The sequence below is a fragment of the Rattus norvegicus genome, chromosome 8 (genome assembly GCF_036323735.1).
Source record: "Rattus norvegicus strain BN/NHsdMcwi chromosome 8, GRCr8, whole genome shotgun sequence".
NCBI lineage: Eukaryota > Metazoa > Chordata > Mammalia > Rodentia > Muridae > Rattus > Rattus norvegicus.
In genome coordinates, this window is record NC_086026.1 from 71,492,075 (window position 1) to 71,511,827 (window position 19,753).

General features: G+C 40.1%; 1 protein-coding gene across 3 annotated transcripts in view; it reads right to left on the bottom strand.

Annotated features, from left to right (window-relative positions):
* The window catches only part of Glce (glucuronic acid epimerase), a 66,033-nt gene extending 50,468 nt beyond the window's left edge, over positions 1-15,565 (bottom strand). Inside the window, exon 1 of one of the 3 annotated variants that reach the window (XM_063265760.1) lies at positions 15,343-15,565. The gene's annotated coding sequence lies outside the window, so the exon portion shown is untranslated. Of the gene's footprint in view, positions 1-15,228 lie in introns of all 3 variants that reach the window. The other 2 variants (XM_039082437.2, NM_001427627.1) reach the window with 2 other exon arrangements.
* Between the last annotated feature and the right edge of the window lie 4,188 nt (positions 15,566-19,753).

Consider the following 19,753-nt stretch of genomic DNA (forward strand, 5'->3'; position numbering starts at 1 on the left):
AATGACTCTGTAATGATGCTTAATAAGTATATCTTTTTATTTACTGTCCCTCTCCTACACAACTACTTTATACTCTTTGTTCCTTAATCTCCCATTCCTTCCTCTTTCATGTGCTCACTCTTTAAAATGTACTTCCCACTTTAGTAAGAAATAAAGAAGCAATATAAACTTCTATAAGCTCACAGACACATCTAAGTACATCTGTGCCCAAATACTCTCAACTCTTTCATTACTGCATCAGCTGTTGAGTCAGAGATAGCCCAGTCTTCTAGTCACGTACTCCATTTTCATTCACCACCTATTCCTACCTCTTATCAAAATTTCCCTTACTAGGCCCCCACAAAAAAAAAAAGTCAGTTTTCCATCTCACAACCAAATCTTTTCCAAACATCTCATTCTCTCTACTACCATTTCTTCAACATAATTTATCAGGGTGCTTTCTGCTTATTTCTAACTTCTCCCCCCCCTTTCTCTTGATCCATTCCAATCAGATCTCCCACTAACCAGTGCCACATCATCAGAGTAGTTCTTATTAGAAGTCTAACTCCACATTGCCAAAATGATAATTACTAGTCCTCCTCTTTAACTGTCAACAGCATTCAACGAGGTTTTGTCCTCCCTCTTTGGAATACTTTTTTCTCTATCTGGTTTCCAGGACTCTATCCTGCTAGCTTTTTCTCTTCAACCAGATCCTCCTCAGTTTACTTTTCTGGCTTCTTACCACCCAACTTTTAAACTCTGCAGTGCCTAAGATCTCAGGCTTGGGACCTCAGCTCTCTACCCTTTTTTTGTGAAGCCATTTGATCTAATTTCTTTTAATTCCCAAACTTAAATCTCTAGTCCATCTCTTTTGTTTCAAGATACAGGAATCTGCAGTTTTCTTTTTTTCAATAAGACACCTAGTAGGTATTCCAAAATTACGTTGTCCAAAACTTTTCTTCTCCAAAATTTTTAATTTTACCTACCAAACTCTATCCTTCAGCTATTCCTATCAAGAATTCCATATTATACTTAACTTCTTGCTTTTCCTCATTCTCTGGGCCCTTCTTTTTGACTGTTAACAAATTCTGTCAATCTTATCAACTTATAGCTCTTTTTCCAGCAGATCTAGTTATGATTCCCAGCACCTACATGGCAGTTTACAACCATCTACAACTCTAATTTCAGGGGATCCAGTGTCCTTTTCTGGCCTCTATAGGTATCAGGCATGCACATGGTGCACAGACATACCTTCAGGCAAAACACCTATATACTTAAAATAATAATAATAATTTTAAAAAGAGTATATGTTTTTTAAGACTTGAGGTTAGGATGACAAATATGACTATTAAAGGCTGACCCAGAGATACTCTTTTGGGGGTGAGAGGACACTTGTGTATGTTGACTATGTTAACAATTGTAAAACTGGTATGATAAAATTTGGTCTTGAAGGTGAATAACATATAAACACACAGTGAATATATTTAAACACTGATGTAATGTGAGAAAAGTATGTACACTGCATCATGTATCATAGTTTTCATACTGTACTAGAATGATATAAAATATTATCATCTGTCTTAGTCAGGGTTTCTATTACTGTACAAACATCATGACCAAGAAACAAGTTGGGGAGGAAAGGGTTTATTCAGCTTACACTTCCAAGTTGTTCATCTCCAAAGGAAGTTAGAACTGGAACTCAAGCAGGTCAGGAAGCAGGAGCTGATGCAGAGGCCATGGGGGGATGTTTCTTATTGGCTTGCTCAGCTTGCTTTCTTACAGAACCCAAGACCACCAGCCCAGGGACAACACCACCCACAATGGGCTGGGTCCTCCCCCCTTGATCACTAGTTGAGAAAATGCCTTACAGCTGAGTCTCATGAAGGCATTTCCACAACTGAGGCTCCTTTTCTGTGATAACTCCAGTTTGTGTCAAGTTGATACAGAAAACTGGTCAGTACACCACCAGAAGAAAGGATAAGTGGGACTTCTCTGTATCAAGGTATCAACTTTCTAAGGATCTGTAAATGCTTCAAAAAAGGGCAAGATTTAAACAGAAACCCAGAGCCACTGTAGCAGTTTAAATATAAACACAAGCCAGTGCAGCATCCCAGACTTTTAATCTTCCAGTCCTTTTCTTCAGTCCCTCTAGAATTAGTCTCCTTTTTTACTCATATTCTTTAAGTCGTCAATGCACATTGAGTAATAAATGGATTTTACTGTGTACATGTTTACGTACACTCACATATACAATTAATTTTCTTATAATTATACTGGCATGTCCTAAACTTTTTTTTTTTTTGGTTCTTTTTTTCGGAGCTGGGGACCGAACCCAGGGCCTTGTGCTTCCTAGGCAAGCGCTCTACCACTGAGCTAAATCCCCAACCCCATGTCCTAAACATTTATGCAGCTTTTCCCCCCCTCCCCACTCAGTAAGATGTTTGAAGATTAGAGCCAGGCATAGTGGTACATCAGGAGGTCAAAGTCATCACAGCTCAAGGTCAGTTTGGTCTACACAGTGAGTTCCAAACCAGTCGGGGGTACATGGGGGCATACTATCTCAAAAATAAAAAGATGTTTGAGGATGATCCCAGGCATTAATGCTCCTCATCTTCCTTTATATGGCTATATGACACCTCATTGTGTAGCTGTGCCATTATTTTTAACCAGATCATATTAAAAGTCATTAATAGCTTTTGATAATATAATTAATGCTATAATGAACAAAAGAAATCTTTTTAAATGAGCGAATTAAAAAGCATGAACATTTATCATTTTAGTAAGTCAACTCAACTTGCAAAGAAATTGCACATGCTTCCATTCCTGCCTATAGCACAGAGGAGGGGTTGTATATACCCTTGCCATTACTGCTTAAACTGGTATGTAAAAATGCCCTTGTTTAAATCTGGACTTTGATAACAGTAACTAACTATGCTCTTTGGGACCAGATCTCATTCTGTAGCCAAGAATAACCTCCGAATCACAATTCTGTGTTAGTTGCCTGATGCTGGGATTACAGACATGTACCACCATGCCTGGTTCAGAATAATTTCTTTCAAAGAAGACATATGTGTGTCAAGGATTGCTGTGAGAGCTTCCTGTATACATCTAATTCTCATTACATTCCTTCAAGGAAGTATTAATGCTTCAATTTCATTGGCAAGGAAACTGAATCACAAAGTAGTTTTTTAAAACTTGATAATACAGATTACAATTCAAGTGAAAAAATGTACAAACCCAAGCATTCTTATCTTGTGGTCTAAACAAGAAATAGCACCTCAAAATTTTTTAGCTTTCAGCTGGTAATATGGCATAGTGGATAAAGGTGCTTGCCACCAAGCCTAATGACCCCTGATTTCAACCCCTGGAATCCATAAGGTAAGAGGAGACAGCTAGTGTCTACAAGCTGTTCTCTAACCTGTTCATAGACAGACAGTGAGACACAAACACAAATGTATGGGTGAGAGAGGGAGGGAGGAAGAGAAGGAGAGAGGGAGGGACGAGAAGGGGGGAGAGAAAGAAAGAGAGAGAGAGAGAGAGACAGAGACAGAGACAGAGAGAACATGAACGAGAACATGAGAGAATGTTTCCCTAAAATATCTTTAGCTTCCAAAGAAATTTTTTCTAGGCTTAACATCATTTGTATTTCTTTTGACATGAAGTGCATGTTTATGGTTTCTGCCATTCTGCCATTTTTCTGTTGGCTGTTGGCTTTTTCTTTACTCATTAATTTATAAGCTCTCTGCAGTATTAGGAAAATCAGTCTTTTATAATAATGCTACTCCTCCACAAAGTTAAAACATTAATGTACCTTGGAACACAGCCATTACTATTCCTAAGTATTTATCTTAAAAAAAGAAAACTTTAAATTAGATTAATACACTACTGTTTATAGTTCCTACATTTATAAATAAAATTTTAAAGAATTCCAAAGTCAACAAATGAATGGTACACAAATGTTGGTGTATATTCAAATGTGTCATGAAGCTCTAGTACTAAACAATTTAAAAATAATAAATTGGCAAGCATGATGACTACCCTGTGCTGGTTAGTTTTATGTCAAGTTGACAAAAGCTAGAATAATTTTAGAAGAGGGAACCTCAATTGGGAAAATGCTAAAAGTAGCCTTTGAACAAATCTGTGGTGCATTTTCTAAATTGACGATTGATATGGGAAGGCCCAGTTGACTGTGGGCAATGTCACTCCTGGGCTGATAGTCTTGAGTGCTATACAGAAAGCAGGCTGAGCAAGCCAGCAATCAGCATTTCTCCATGGCCTCTGTATTAGCTCCTACCATGCCTGAGTTCCTGCCTGACTTTTCTTCAAGATAGATTTACAAACTGTAGGATGAAATCAACCACTTCTTCCCCAAGTTGCTTTGGTGTTTTATTACAGCAAAAGAAACCCTAAGACATATCCCTGTAATTCCAGCACTTGAGCTGCTATAAGGAGATTGTGAGCCCAGCCTGGATTACAAAGTGCCAGACAGTGCACCAGTGAGACAAACATCAATAACAGAAGAAATAAATCACTGAGACAGACAACAGAAAATAATCTAAAAGTTATTATGTCAAGTGAAATAAGCTAGACCTCTCCTCTCCACATCACATAGTATCTGATTGATTACATAAATATAAAACTCCAGAAAATGCAAAACAACCTAGTGACAGAAGGCAGGCCAATGGTCTAAGGTGGTGGAATATGGGTATATGAAGAGGCATGACATTTAAAGATTACATTTAGACATTTCTGGAGGCGGTAAGTTTATTTGCAATCCTGAATACAAAGGTTTCCAAAAATTTATTAGACTGTACGTTTTAAATATGTGCAATTTATTGAATGTCAACTATACCTCAGTGAAGCTATTAAAAAAAGCAGGTGGACTCCCAATATAAACAGTGGTACTTCGTTTGATTGACATCATTTATATTCATCATATGCAACATAAGCAAAAGTAAATTACTGGGGCTGGGGATTTAGCTCAGTGGTAGAGCGCTTACCTAGGAAGCGCAAGGCCCTGGGTTCGGTCCCCAGCTCCGAAAAAAAAGAACCAAAAAAAAAAAGTAAATTACTGCTTCTAATTCTGCTTTGAAACATTTTCCACTTTGCTTTCATTGTTATAGTTCAATTTGACAAGAAATGCCCTGATTCTTAGAATCTAGTATTTTTTTTTGCTTATGTATTTTAATGTACATGGGTATTTTGTCTGCATATACATCTGCACACCAGAAAGAGGCATTCGATTCCATGAGAATTACATGAGGCTACAGTTATAGATGGTTGTAAGACACAATGTGGGTACTGAAAATTAAATTCAGAACCTCGGAAAAGAGCAGCTAGTACTTTTAACTGCTGAGACATCTCTCCAGCCTCGGAAACTAACTATTATTTTTTGGTTTTTGGGGACAGGGTTTCTTTGTGTAGCCTTGACCACCTAGAACTCACTTTGTAGACCAGGCTAGACTCAAGAGATTCATCTTCCTCTGCCTCTCAAGTGCTGGAATTCAAGACATGTACCACCACTGCCTGATGAAACTAACATTCTTATCAATTGTTTTCAGATAAATCTCAGAAGTTAACTGTAATTGCTGGATGGTTTTGTGTGTCAACCTGATACAAGCTAGAGTCATCAAAGAGTCATGAGGAAATGCCTCCATGAGATCAAGCTGAAAGGCATTTTCAATTAGTGAAAGGGAAGGGCCTAGCCCACTGTGGGTGGTGTCATCCCTAGGCTGGTAGTCCTAGATTCTAGAAGAAAGCAAGCTGAGTAAGCCATGTGAGGCAAGTCAGTCAGCAGCACTCCTCCAAGGCCTCTGCATCAGTTCCTGCTTCTAGGTTCCCGCCCTGCTTGAGTTCCTGTCCTGACTTCCTTTGTGATGAACAGCAATGTGGAGGTGTAAGCTGAATCAACAGTCTCATCCCCAACTTGCTTCTTGGTTGAGGTATTTCATCTTAGCAATAGAAACACTAAGACAACAACCAAAACAACTAAAACAACTTTCTAGTTTTGGCAAACATTGTAAAATTGAGACAAAACTGAGAAATAAAATTAATGCAGATATGGAGAAACTGTAATCATCATCCAATTCTTCTATCTTAGATCTTGGGTGTATCCATATGGCTTCAGTCAGTCACTGATGTACTCACTAATACAACATATAGCATTGCTATCAATTAGACACTATTAAAGTGTTGGGAATAATAAGCAACAGGGTTCTGTGATAATAGAGGCAACTTAAGGGTCTACCCTCAAAGTCACTGGCTGACCTTAGAAGTTAAAATTATGTTACTTAACAATAAAGTTGAACTGAAGGTGGTGGTGCACATTTTTAGTACCAGCACTTGGGAAACAAATGCAGGTAGAACTCTGAGTTTGAGGTCAGCTTGGTCTACAGAGTAAGTTCCAGGACAGTCAAGGCTACATGGAGAAACCCAAGACCACCAGCCTCGGGATATCAACCAACCAACCAACCAACCAACCAACCAACCAATCAACCAAACGAACAAAACAATAAGGTTATGTGAACATAGCTTTTATTTGTGATATATACTCCAATTCCAAAAAGGACTTTAAAAGAAGTTTCCTGGGAAAAAAACTCTGAGTCACAACACCGGAAAGACCCTGTTTTCCAACAATATACACACTCCAGAGCTAAAATCCTTCATATATAACAGGTGTTCCCACCAAAAGTTGTTGAATTCCTTTTTCAAAACTCAGCCTGCATCTTTTGGTTTTGATAAATGGACAATTATGTAAGGTGCTAACATTAGGGGATGCCAAGATGGATATATGGTAAAAGTAGTTCTCTACACTATTCGATTTTACAAAAATATATACAATTTCAAAATAGAACACACCTTTAATGTGCACTTGGGAGGCAGAGATAGGCAGATCTCTGAGTTCCAGGCCAGCATGGTCTATAGAGATCCAGGACAGCCAGGGCTACACAGAGAAATCCTGTCTCAAAAAAGAAAAAAATGATCAAAAATAAATAAATAAATATAATTGAACATTAAGAAAAAAAGGAAGCATTTTCTATCTCTAACAAATTCTTTCTGTAAAACTCTCTAAATATTATATCTCTCTATTAGGCATAAATTCTTTAAGTGGTCCTTTTACTTTATAATCTTGAACAAGATATCTGATATTATCCCTACAGATCCAGAGTTACAAAACCAGAGTTTTCAGTAAATAGTTATCTCCAAATTTTAGAAATAGAAGACTTTTTTAAAAAACTTATTAACAAAGCAAGTATCTTCTCCCTAAACCATTACAACACAATTTTTTGTATAAAATATACAATTTCTGTATGACTTTTTTAAAGTTATATTTTATTATTTATGTTATTTATTATTTATTTCTGTGTATATGTGTGTGTGTGTCTACTTCTGTATGAGAGTATATGCGTGTGTGTCTAAGTGTTCATGAAAAGGTGTCAGATTTTCTGAAGCTGGAGTTAGTTTTAAACTACCTGACATGGGTCGTGAAAACTGAACATGGCCCTTTGCAAGTACTCTTAATTACTAAGCCATCTCTCCATTCCCCATCTGACTCTTACTGCACAAACCACTTATTCAGCAATCACATTTAAGTCAAGCTTAAAAGATCTTTGATGTATGATATAAATTACTTCTATATTATTAACATGAAAATCTTTAGAATGTATATTTAAAATGTTAATACTAAGGCTGATTAGCTTTTTAATTAGGCAAATGAGTTTAGAAAAATGATGACTTTTATTTGCAATTTTTCTATCTCAATCTCTCACTGTTAACCAAGAATATCATGAAAATTCTGCTAAAACTCTTTAACTGCAAGCAAAGAAGGACTAAAATGTCTAATATAGTTTTCCCCCTAAATGTTCTTCTGAATACTACCAAATACTTTTGTACTTTAATTTCTTTTAGGTATCAACTCTCTAATTTAAAAAAAAAAACTGTCCTATATCCCAGCAGTGGGCGGAACATGGACCCACAGCTTCCCTTCAAAGAACATAGGTCCGGAATCAGTACTAGAAACAGAAGTGCCACTGTCAAAGAATTGATCTAATAATAAAAAGAGCTATGGCCACTGTCTTATAGAAAATTACTGCCAAATGCTGCCAGATTCTGCTTTTCTTCCTTCTGGGCCACTAGCCAGATACTAATCATTTTTAGACCCTTCTTAATTTTGAGTACACAATATGATATACTATACCACATCTAAAGCAGATAGTATTTTAAATGAATGTTCTCTAAAATTTATCTCCTATTCTGATATATATATATATGTATATGTATGTTCAGCCTTTACACATATGCATGGACACATACATGGACACATACATTATATAATACACATTTATTTGTACACATTTGCACACACATACATTACATACATAGTTAGTCTTCTATATTTCACTGGTTTCAACCAACCCAGGATTGGAAATATTAGAGGAGAAAATCCTACACTGAACATGTATGGATTTTTTTCTAATCATTACTTCCTAAAAATAGAGTCTGACACATATTTATATAGCTTTTACATTGTAGGAGGAGCTAATATAAGCAACCTAAAGAATACTGAAAATGGGCACTATACCACTTTGTATACAAGACTACTCATAGACACTGATAACTACTCCCTGAGCATGATGGGAAATGGATGTATACACATGAACATCTACTATCTGTAGAAGTACACACAATAACTTGAAGTAACAATGACTGCATTTAAAACTTAGGTCTTCGAAATTTTATAATTTTTTGCAATAACCATTCAAAAAAATTTTCCATTTAAGGGGAAAATGGGCCAGGAATGGTGGTGGTACACAATTTCATCTCGGCAGGGTCAGACAGATCTATGAGTTGGAGGCCAGACAACTCATATGAGTTGGGTACCACACAATGAGCTTCCCAGTTTAAAATATCCCCTAAAACAGTACTTGAGGAAATTTTTTAAAATCTTTTTTATAAATATTTTAACATGTAATTGTTCTTTTAAAAATCAGTTTATCATGCTCAATTTCATTATAATAAAAAATACAAAGTAAAATCTTTTTTTATCAAATTACAACTTAAAAAAAACTAATACTCAATTCTGGCAACATAGAGATTGGCATCTTTCCAGAAGCTCCAATGGGAATATATACCCTTTAAATCAGGGGGAAGGACTGAAATGAAAGCAAAAGACAAAGGCCTGAAGAGACAAGCCTTCTTTTTTTTTTTTTTTTTTTTTTTTTGGTTCTTTTTTTCGGAGCTGGGGACCGAACCCAGGGCCTTGCGCTTCCTAGGTAAGCGCTCTACCACTGAGCTAAATCCCCAGCCCCGAGACAAGCCTTCTTCTAGGTAGAGTACCATCTGGACTCTGGAGATCATGCAGAGGGGTGACCCGCTACAAATACCTCATTGTCAGTCTAGAAATCTATATAAAGCCTTTGCAGCTCAGAATCTTTTATGTATACTCTATGTGTGCTTATGTGTTAAATATATTGAAATGAAAGTAACTACTGATTCTAGCCAAGAAATGAATCTACATGTCCACTAAAACACCATGTACAAAACTGTTATTCATAGCTGTGTTTTTAAGAGCTAAGAACTGTCAACAGCCCAAATATCCAAAGGCAGAATAGGTACATATGTCCACATGTAATGAAATAATATATAGACAAAAAATAAACTACTGCTAACTTAAAGAAAAATTAATTAAGCTGGGTCACACAAAAACTTGAGGTTAGTCTAGTCTACAAAGTGAGTTCCAGGACAAGCAGGGTTACACAGAGAAACCATGTCTTGAAAAACCAAACAAGCAAACAAATCAAACAAACAAAAAGAATGAATCTTACAGACACTAAGTTGAATAAAGAAAACCATTTAAAAAAGGCTTGCCTTTTTCTTAAATGAAATTCAAGAGCAGACAGCAAACACAATCTAGATTAATGGTGACGACATAGGCAGATTACCTTTGGAAAGTACTAACTAGAACAGGGAATGAAGAAGTTTTATGAAATCATATAGATATTCTGTAAATTTACCAGATTGGTGGTTACATGCATAAAAAATTCATTAAGCTAACCACTAAAAATCATTCCTGGGCTAAGAACCAGAAGACCAGTTCTCAATCTGTGGTTGAGGTCACATATCAGATATCCTACATATCAGATCTTTACATTACAACTCATAACAGTAGCAAAATTACAGTTCTGAAGTAGCAACAAAAATAAATTTATGGTTGGGGATCACCACAACATGAGGAACTGTGTTAAAGGGCTGTAGAGTTAGGAAAGTTAAATACTGGTCTGGAAGATGATATTATTCAAACACATACCCACACACTATGTCCCTTCAGGAAAGTGATTAGGTTTTATGTCGTTTGTAGCCTTTTTAGTTGACAGAGTTGGCACATATCAAAGCCCATAAGAGATTATTGATACCCCGATACTAATAACTCAGTAATCTGTGAAGCCTTTTGTTTTTTAAGGAAAAAAGGGGGAAAAATAAAACAAGATTAGGGAAGTAGATAAATAAAGAAGTAAAGGCACTAAGGAGGTCCCGCATGACATGATCCAAGCTCAGGATTTTCTGAGTCATTTCCTAAGACTTTAAGATCCTCAGCATCACTTTTCTTGGGAGGGAAAAATCAGGCATCTAGTATTCCTTTAAAATAAGAGGGTTTTGTTTTTTGAGACCAAGTCTCACTATTTAGCCCAGATGACTTCAAATTCAAAATCCTTCTGCCTCAGCCTTCTTAGTGAAGGCTCATGGGTATTTGCCATCATTCCCAGCTCAAATAATAGATTCACATCAGTGCTCACAACTAGATTGGCATAAAATATATTATGAATAGGCTCTGTGATTCTGAGGAAGCTATTCAGCCACTACTGTATATATAATATCCTCATATACTAAAGCTTTATGGCTAGTCTTTAAAGTCAAAGTGATCACAAATTCTCCTTTTGAGAATTTGTGGGGGGAGAGGACAAGTACCAAATAGACAAACTTTATAACTTACTTCTTCCATTTATAAAATGAGTAAAATACCTATTAGTAATTTAAAACATTGAATAAGCAACCTAATTCAGAAAGCAGTGCAGTACTATGAAAAAGCATAGAACATAGTATAAATCAGACCTCTACACATACTCACTGTCTACTTCTTGGGAGGTAATGACTGAGAGCATGTTAATGTCAGAATTTGCTTTGAAAAATGAAAGGCAATCAACTGAAAGCAACTATGAAGCCAATGTTCACACACACACACACACACACACACACACACACACACACACACACACATTAGCAAACACTGTTTTCCATGTAAGAAGCAGTCAAGGTACAGCACCTATCAATCACCCATGTCCAGGACTGGAAAGTTGGCATCCCACCCAGCAATCCAAGAGCTAAGGAAGAGTAGTTGCCTCAAATTCCACAGGACTTTCCTGTACATTTTTCTGTACAGTCTTAACTCCTATTGTACTGGAAGTCTCACTTAATTTGAGGCTAAGAACTACAGTTCTAGTATCAGTGTGTGGGTAAGGCATGTAAAGATAATCTAGAAGAAGCTGAGTTTAGGAGAGTAGGACAAGTCTGACATGTGTGGTTAAGTAATCTTGAACATTTGGTTTCTAGATTTCAAACATGTAAGTAGAGAGCCACATATGTGTAAACGAAAAAGAGGGATGGAAAAAAAAACTACTTGAATCTAGAAAAAGATACAATTACAGCAAAAAAATAAACTTACAAAGGAATGAACAAGAATACCTAAGCTAATAACCCAGGGAGGGGGAAGAAAGGCCAGAGAGGATAGATCTAAAATGCACAGTGTGAAGTAGAATGAAAAATCAGTAGTCTTTACGGCAGCCAGCCAGAGAAGGCATGCTAAGCAGTGGAAAGAATCTAACTGCAGGCTGAGTCAAGGAAACAGGATGGTTCTTTCAGTAAGCAGCTCTCATTAGTGCAACTGGAGCTTGAGGTTTACGGTGGAGAAAATGCAGATGAGTCAAAGGGATGATGAAAGGCCTTGTAATGACAGTTAGGACTAAATCCTGGAGCTGAAGAACAATGGGTATTAAGTAAGGCGCAACAAACAGATCTACATTATGCTGAAAGCAGTGTAAGGATGGAATTCAGGGGCAAGCCTAGGGCAACAGCTCACTCATTCTACCCCAAAATTAAATAAGAGCCGAACATTACTGTATGGGTATTTTGTCACATAGTAAGGGATCAGATACCAAAAAAAAAAAAAAAAAAAAAAAAAAAAAAAAATGCTAAAAATAAGACCTTTGTATTATGTGAAACTAAGTTATCCAAAGAAAAGCATTTACCTTCATGAATGTGTATTCTGGAATTAAATACTTTCTATGAAGAAGTCTCTGAAGTCATATATATGGAAGTATATATATATAATATATATTATATAGAACAAGTTATATCCTATATATAGAACGAGCCACTTGTTCTCCTTGCTTTTCTATGTGTCACATTCTAGACTCTGCAACACAAAAGCTGACACAGTACAATCCCTGGAACTGAGTGTGTACGAAGTGTTGACCAGGCTTTTCTTGCATCCATTATTTACACAGGGAACCAAGGCCCTGAGAGACCAGGAATTATCAACGGTCATACTATTAGCAGTAGTGATATTAGAATGCATGCCTCACAATTCCCTTTCTAGAAACTGCTTTAGTATATAACATTGTGGTTCTAGAATTTTGAATAATCCAAAACCCACTTTGGTACTCTCATTTTCAGCATTGTAATAATGAAACTATAAAACTACTTTTATGGTTCATATGACTCACAAGAAAAACACAACCATTAAATGTGCCTATGTTTGATCAAAGAATAAAAAAATCTTTCTGGTCAGCACAAGAGCACATGTGCACACACGCGCACACGCACGCACATACTTTATGTATAATCAAATACCTAGTATCTTGAAATATTTTAACATTTAGCTATACATGTTTTTGTCTTCTGCTCTCACTTGTCCATCTACCTCTCATAATTTTTAGGTAACAGAAATAGCTTTGTTTTTCATTAGTACAAACAGGCAAATGGGCAACACTGACAAAAGCCTATAAATACTGCATAGTTTACAAGTTTGTAGTGTACAAAATGTTTTCATTTTTGGATTTATCTAATGTTCATGTGATCAACACATCTCACTGAAATGATTTCAAGGACTATTAAAGTTTAAAATCAGACAGCTCTCTACCATCCATTCCCCCTCCTAAGTACACCTGCAAACATGGTAAGTGCCATTTGTGTTTCCACAGGCTTTCTTCATGCTTACATCACAAAAACATTTTCAAAGAGGCAACATTTACTTAATGTTCAAACTGTACTGATCATAAATAATTTTTGAAGGTATAGAACTGGGCTTCTGGTTAGCTCAATAGATGTCAATTATTACTTGGGGATTATTTAAGGAAAAAAAATGCTGATTCCCAAGGATACTGTTTTCTTCATCAGTATCGAAATGTTATGGTTTTATTTATCTGTTGCTTCCTTCTCCACATAGGATGCATTACTGTAATCACAGCATCATGGCACCTAATAGATGATCCTGTCTTTGCTGATGGGTTAATCTATGTTTATTTCATTAAAAAAGGAAAGAAGGAAGGAAAGAAAGAAGGACGGAAGGAAGAAAATTAATTGGAGCTTCTTAAATTTGGCTACTTTGTCATTTGTCTTTCTCTCAAAAAAACATTTTGAAAATGAAAATCTACCTGAGTTTTGATCAAAACTGGTAAAAAAAAAAAAATCCCATATTTTGGTGTCAGAAAATGAAAGCCAATCTACTACCCAGCCCCAAAGCCCAATTATCACTACAGTACATTCCTTTGTTTTTATGATTGCGAAATTCAAACTTTTAATAACTTGTTCCCAATCGTTCTGATTAAAAAGACAGAAGAAACTGTCTTTTTAAAAAAACTGACAAGAAAAGGACTGGCAAAGCAAAGATACTTCAATTTGCCTGCTTATATCATATTTTCTGTTTATAAGCACTTCAGCAATGTTTCCTTACACTAAGGTGACATTAGAATGCTTAACCAGGAGAATTCTCGGGCAAATGCAGACATTCTGACACACATTTTTAAACCAGTCACAGTCAGATACCTATAAGTCATTTTAAGTTCCACCTAAGTCTGGCAGAGTCTTCAAGAACTCTCTAAGATTCAAAGCACGGTAAAACTGATGCACTAGGATTCTCCAAAAGAGCTCTATAGGACACCCTTAACAGGTTGCCAATGACGCTTTTGCAGAAATCTGGACTTGAGACCATATATATGTGTGATACTTTTTTTTTAAAGTTCCCCCCTCTTCCACAAATGCTTTAAAAAGGATGCTTCCTGGCACTACCTAACACCCAGACAAATTCAGGACAGATTTAAAACCATGCAGGACCATTAAATACTACCTAGAACAGAAAGCCCAAATCGTACAGCCGCCCCTACTCTCAGGAGCTAAATCCTCAACTCCGGTATCGCTCCTAAAAAGATCACAGCTTGGGCGACACCAGCGCGTCCCCAAAGGTATCCTGGGCAAAGAAAAGAAAACTGCAGAACAAACCCACTGTGTCTCCAACTAGGCAACTGCCCCGATCAATCGTCCAACTAAGCATTGAGTTAAATCTCATCTAGAGAGAAAGAGACCAGATCGAAACCGTTAGATACCGAAAGCTACAAGCAGTGCCATGGGGTGGCTCCTGAAACCGGGTCTGGCACCCCTGGAGACTCAGAGATCGCTGAGCCGCGCCCACACGGCAAGATCATTCTCCTAGTCGCCCTAAAAAGAATGGGGACCATCACGCACAGTTACCGCCCCCCTCTGGGCGAAACAGAAACCCCAATACAAATGCTGATTTCCCCGTGCACGCTTCTCGCCCCCACCCACACCCACCCAGTTCGTTTCTGCCCGGGAGGGACCCGGGCATGGTCTTATCACCCCAAGGCGACCTTAAACAAACCCAGGTCTTTGGAACCCTGACATCCTCCTGCTTTACCTCAAGAATGCAAAGGGGACCCCTCCCCGCTCATAGGGCTCCCTGTGCCCTCCGGACAAGGCTAAACTGTATCCTGAGCCCCCCAACTGCACGGGATCGCCAGAAACCATCTCCAAGTCCCAGAACCGCGTTATGCCAGCACACGGGCTCTCAGGACACAGGAAGCGCTCTTGCGACCCCAGAGACCCGGGACGGTCTGGGCAGCCACCCACCCCCACCCCCAAGCCAAACGAGCCCCGGGACCCCGGCCCCCGCCGCCTCACCAAGATACCCGCACTCAAAGCGCCTCACATCCCGGGAGCCGCCCCCGTCGCGAGCCCGCTTGCCGTGGCCGCTCTGGGTCGCCTCCTCAGCCACGACACGCCGAGCTCCCTCACCTGAGGCGCATTGGCGGACGAGCGACCCCCAGAGCCCTGAGGAAAACTGAAGCGGGCGGCGGAGACACGGCGGCCCAGGCCTGCGTTGCCGCAGCTCCAGCCTCTCGGCGAGGAAGCGCTCGTGTGAGGAGAGCCCGCCCGCTCGGCGCGCTACCGGGGAGCGGAGCCGCTGCCGTGCCCGCGGCTCTTCCCGCGAGATCCCAGCCACGGTGAGGGGCGAGGCCATGCCGGGGAGGAGGGGGCGAGGAGGAGGCTTCTCGAGTGGCAGCCCCTTAAGCCTGTTAGCGGCGGCGTGGAAGGCGGGGCCACCAAGAGGAGGAGCCCTACTGAAGGGCGGGGCCATGCTGAGGGGCGGAGAGTCCTCGAATGACAGTCTCGAAAACCTGTCAGCGGCGGCAGCGCAGGAGGCGGGACTGACAATCTCCTGTGACCAATTGCAAAAGAGTAAAGCTAATTCTCCCCGCCTCTCATCAATAAATTGTGGGCAAAGGTGTTGCTGGCCCGAAGTCTGGAGACCTGGGCAGTTTCAAAGGTATTTTAGATGACGTAGTTTGGGCAAAGTTTGGTCTTTCTCGGCCGCCGTAGAGACACTTAGCTGAAAAGCTGAATTTAATATTGCTTAAACTGAGGAACTGTTACCTTCGTTTACACAGCTACCTGAAGGGAGCAGGGAAGTCCCATCTACCAGCCTGAAGATTTACAGCCTTCGTTTACTCACTTCTCTCTCCCCCTTTAATGTAGATTTCCCCCATTTCGACCTCTCTTCAGTTTTTATTTCAAACAGGGCGGTATTGTCACGTATGCTTTAAGCTCCAACCCAGCATATCTGGCCTAACAAAGGACCCTTCTAATTCATTTGTGCATTCAATGTAAAAAGTCTTCTTCCACAAGGGTCAAAAAGCGAAATCTCAGATGAGTACTAACCTAACAAGTCCGAGAAGTACATGAGAACTTGTATCTTTGCAGACCCTAGGGCCCAGTAATGTTTAGCACAGGTGGGGTATTCAATAACTGGACTGGCCTCAGAAACGGGGCTTTCCTAGCCTTTCGTTTATAATGGCAGCCATTGCCCCTCTCACTTAAGTCCCTCCTCTCATTATTATGCCTACAGTTAGCTTTCCTTCACCCTCCCCTAGTCTCCCTTGCCCACAGCAAAAAGTAGCCTTACTCTTTTTCAAGGTTACCTCCTGCCCTTGTGCACTGGACCTCAGCCTGCCCAGACTGTTCACTCTGCTCCCCCCATTACCAATTTCTAACTCTTTTATCCCCAGAATACATTCAGTATCCCCTATTCTTTGAACAGAACAAAACTTCCCTGCCCATTCTGTTCACTAAAGCTACCCTGAGAATCCCAGGTCTTGAGAACATTAAAGTATATTGTGGTCCCCACCTTCTCATCCCTTATTTCCCCTACTACAATGCCGCTTTTGCCCAGACAATCTGCTGCTCTCCCAACAGTTTCAAAAGACCTGTCTCCTAATAGACAAATAGTCTATTTGGTAGGATGTTTTCCCCAATGGCCTCTCTGAAGCCCATTGACAGTGCTCAGGAGCTCAGGATATCTTCCTTTAGCACTTGCCTGTGTGTTTTTAAAATTCTTTAGCTACTTTTTAAAAAGTCCCCTCTCCTAGTTTGAAAATGGTTGAATATTGATGACTCCTTATCTTATTGCACACCTTGTGCATAATAAGAAAAAATGTCCACACACCACTGCACACTCTGAGAACCACAAATTGGTTCAGACAAAAGCTGTTAGAAAAATCCAGAGGGAAGAGAGGCGGCTGTAAAGCTTGAGCTGGGTGGTAAAATACTAAGTTGGCCCATATAAATTAAAAGCAGAAATGGAAGCCTTTCAGAGAAAAATAATATAAACCAGAGCAAAGATAAAAAGCCTGTGAGCTGAGCCCGGCTGCAAGCTGGATGGTTCGGTAAATAGATCTCCGCAGAAGCCGGGTGGGGGTGGGAGGCAAGATCAGAAAGGAGCCAGCTAGTGAAAGGCTTTGAATACCAAGCCACAGTAATTGCACTTGATTTGCTGTTAAATGGGAAACCTGAACAAATCCAAATATTTGTAGGGGATATAAGGAAGCTAAGCTGTAAGGAAGCACTTCTACCACGTGTGTGTGTACACATATATATGTGTATATATATACATATATAGAGAGAGAAACATAAAACAAGTCAACATTCTATGAAAAAATTTTAAAACATACCTTTTTTTTCTTAACAAATGTACTTAGTAAAGTGGATGTCCAGGTTGGGATTTAAAATGCTGTTAACAGGGTTGGGGATTTAGCTCAGTGGTAGAGCGCTTGCCTAGCAAGCGCAAAGCCCTGAGTTCGGTCCCCAGCTCCGAAAAAAAAAGAAAAAAAAAATGCTGTTAACAGGGTGAGAGTCTCAGAGTCCTCTGCTGGAACTGGACAGGTTAAAGAGAGCAGACATAAAGAGGCCCTTCTCACAACACATCCTCCAGCCCCTTGTGAACATTGACATTGATTATCAACCTAACGGGACTCGAGAAGCTCCTGGAAGGCAAGCCTCTGGCCATGTCTGTGAGCATTGCTCTAGATTGGAGATGGAAGAGCTAACCTAAATGTGGGTGGCACCACTTCCTAGGTGGGCCCCTAGAATACATAAAGGAAAAAACAGAAGAGTGCCAGCATCATCTCTCCTCGCTTCCAAACTGTGGGTGCAGGGCAGCCAGTTGACTCAAGCTGTTAGGGCCACTGTCACTCCCACCCATACTGGATTGTACCCTCTGTGAGTCGGATATTTTGGTTCAGCAATATTTAAAGTAACCAGTACATTGGACCAGGGCCACACTGCAGAGGAGCTGCCACTCTGGGGACACTCAGGCTCACCTATCCAAGCTTCTTTCCTACTTTGCCCACTCTAACCTTTCGACAAGCACGTCACAAGTGCAGGGATGGAGCCAGAATGATAGCTCAGCTTATAAAAAAGCACCTGCAGGACTCCAGAATGATAGGAGAAAATTCGACTCCTGAAAGCTGTCCTCTGACCTCCACACATGAGCTGTGGTACATGTGCACACACACACACACACACACACACACACACACACACACACAAATCATACACACTAATGAATACATTAGGAAAAGCCCACATAGGCCTTGGAAATGGGCTCAGAGCCATTTGAGTGGACAATTCTGGGTACTTGGCGAGAGAGATTTACCACAGTACAGTGAACTAAATAGGTTTATGAACACACACCTCTTAGCTTAATGGATCCCTGTTCCTTATGTAGGAGGGCAGTGCAGAATCCTTTAAAGGCAGGTCCCTTTAAAGAGAGGATTAGCAGAGCTGAGACATCTCTTAGGAGTGATGAGTCCTACCAACTTATATCTTGAAGAATAAATCCATGTGTTCTCTATGTTCCCACGAACTTGGCCCTCATTCTGTTGTCTCAGAAGCAGGAATGTACTAAAAGAAAACTGCACTCTTGACTCCACACACACATGGATGCTCTTCTCTCTAACGCTCCAGTTTCATGGATTGGGACACTCCATTGTGTCTCTCAATCATTAGTGTATCAGACATCTGCTGAGAAAATTGAACAGAGATGAAGTGCTCTCAGCCAGAGGGGCATCCAACCTCAGAGCACTTTGTGTTTGACTTCTAAATAAAAAAGCGTTGGAAGTCAAAAGCTCTGACAGAGGCTGTGTGTGAAGGGCACACAGGGAGGGTGAGTGCTGAAAAGGCAGAAAGCCATCGTAGATTGGGGCCCCTCTCCCACCATCTGTCTTTACTGCATGATGCATCCGTCTGTGGCCTGACAGTCATCTCTGTTCCCACAACCTCTCCATCTGGTACCAAGAGCTTTCTTCCTTGTGTTTTGCTCTTAGAGGCACAGCAGGACCAGAGCCACCTTGGTCTCCGTTTAGAGATCAAAGTATAGAATTCCACTCAAGGGTTCTGCCACTTGGCAGTGGTTTGAGGGTGATTTTAGCAGGTGGATTTGGGACTTGCTTGATCCTGGCACTGGGGTCTCTGCTCATAGCCTTCTCACTACCATCTGTGATTGGTGTTTGCCAACCAGCAGTAGGAGAGAACCAGCCTGCTTCTTCCTGAGGTCACACCCTCTGCAGCCTGTGTCCTGACCTAGTAGTCTGAGTGACTACAAGTGAACACTTCTATCCTTGTTGGCAGGGATGCTTCACTACCTCCTGGCTAACCTCATCTTCACAAAGACCATACAAGACAGTATTCCTCAGAAAGCTGGAAGAGATGGCTCACCTGTAAAGAGCACTTGTTATTCTTGCAGAGGGCCCGGGCTCAGTTTCTAGCACCCACATGGAGGCTTGCAACCTGCCGCAACTTCAGTCCTATAGGATCCCATGAGGTCTTCTGGCTTCCGTGGCCACTGCATGCATGTGAGGCACACGTATGT